Genomic DNA, 2,034 nt, shown 5'->3' on the forward strand with positions numbered 1-2,034 from the left:
GATTAAGGATATCCAAAGAGGGAATTTTATCACAATGCCCTTTGAAATCTCATGATACCTAGAATTTGTTAGTAAATGGTGGATTAGACTAAATGGATTTGCATTCCACGGAATTTTATAGGCAAATATCACAGAGAAAATTGAGATTTTTATGTTTTTTTAATCAGAAAGAAAACTATGTTTTAAAGAGAGAATTGAAGATGTACAGAGCCCATTACAGCCTGGGTCATTACTCTACCTCTCTTTAATAACACAACAAAATTACCATCTTGTTTTTAAAGTCACTTAAGGAGGATGATTTCATACTTTTCCACAATAAAGCTTTTCTAATACTTACAGAATTTACTGCCTGGAAAATGCCTTTATGACTTTTTTTAAACCTCTTACACTCCATTTCAGTTTGTTTCTTTTAACCTAGGGAACAACTGAGCAGGAGTGGCAGAAACATATTGAAGACTGTTGTTAATTTTGCCTTTTTTTCACATTCCCTTTGGTCCTGAACTATTGCAGTCCTCTGAAACTACCTCAGGTGCTGTGTTTGGTGTTCAATCCAAACCTACCACTTTCTGAATTTCTTCATTTATTAGATAGCACTCAGTGATCTACTCTCCTAAATACAATATTTTCTGTTACAGGCCCCTGATTACTTTTAGTTTCCTTTGAGTATTAAATATCTTTTAAAAAATGCTTCTCCTTTAGTGTGAGCACTGGGTTCATCACTTTTAAACCATTCTACTTGCTGCTAACCACACTCATGGAAGTGTGCGCTTTCATTCATCTGAGTGATTTTTGAATCCATATTCTGTCATCTAACTGGCTGCCTACCATCTCCTCATTCTCACTCCTGAGTCATCTAAAAACTTAACAGTTATGTTTTCTTTCTCATATTTTAGGTAAATATAGTCTAATTTTCAAAAGTTCTGGACATAGAATTGGTCCTTAAAATTTGACTTGTGACTCACACACAACGCAGGATGTCAGGGCTCCTAGACAACAGTATGTAAACGCAGTATTTGCTATCAGATACACATACAGTGCAGAGAATGATTACACTGCTTCACCAGGTAAACTATGCTCTCTGCCTTAGCCCCCCATTTCACCCTTTTAGTAGTATTTATCAGAGTAATCCTCATCCAGTTTCATTATGTTCTCGTTAGTACTGTCTGTTATCTCCTTGCTGCCAAATCAAGAATACAGGTTCTTTTTGTTTGATGATCCCTGTGGGCAAATGTCATTCTTGGCTGAACACATCAAGTGCCCATAAGGTTCTAATAGTCGAAGTACTTAAAACACCTGCCATCCATCAAGGTTTATGATGTGGTTACCATAGCTACCAAAACCCCATGCATTCATGATCACATGGGATCCCTCCTGTAAAAAGAGAGAGAAAAACAGAGAGAGAGTGAGAGAGAGATCTGCTAGGAAATTATTCACATGAATTTAGATCTAATTAAACAAAATCCATCAAGAAATTACTTCAAAACATAAGCAAAGCACAACAACACACCCAGGGCAGTTAAGATGAGCTGAGGCTAAATCAAGGCCATACTTGCCTAAAATAGATGGACAGAAATGAGTCCATATCACTTATCCTTTCTACTGCATTGTGTCAGCAGTTGGCAAGGTATACAATTTTCAAGACTTCCTTGGAGATCGCCTTTGGAAAAAAAGTACTGGAGTACATCACTTTTAATCAAAAGTTACTGAGGAAGCCTTTTTTACTTTCCACAAAGAAAGTTTGCTCTTAAATAACAATACTAGAGTTGTTTTTTATACCAACCCTTTTATCCAAGAGTCACATAATGCTATATAAATGTATTAATCCTCACAACCTTCCTGTAAAGCACAGAGGTAGTAGACTCCCCAGATGTGCATATTGAATTTTTAAAAATCAGTTTAGTTGAATCAATAGTCTATTCAGAAAGGAAGGTTAAAAAGGCAGGCCTTACACTGTGTCTTAATAATCAAAAGTCCACTAGGAATTTATTAGATTGTGATAAAAAGAAAAGAAAGAAAAAAAACCCTAAAGCTTTT

This window comes from Colobus angolensis, unplaced genomic scaffold, assembly GCF_000951035.1.
Source record: "Colobus angolensis palliatus isolate OR3802 unplaced genomic scaffold, Cang.pa_1.0 Scaffold108, whole genome shotgun sequence".
In the NCBI taxonomy this organism is placed as follows: domain Eukaryota; kingdom Metazoa; phylum Chordata; class Mammalia; order Primates; family Cercopithecidae; genus Colobus; species Colobus angolensis.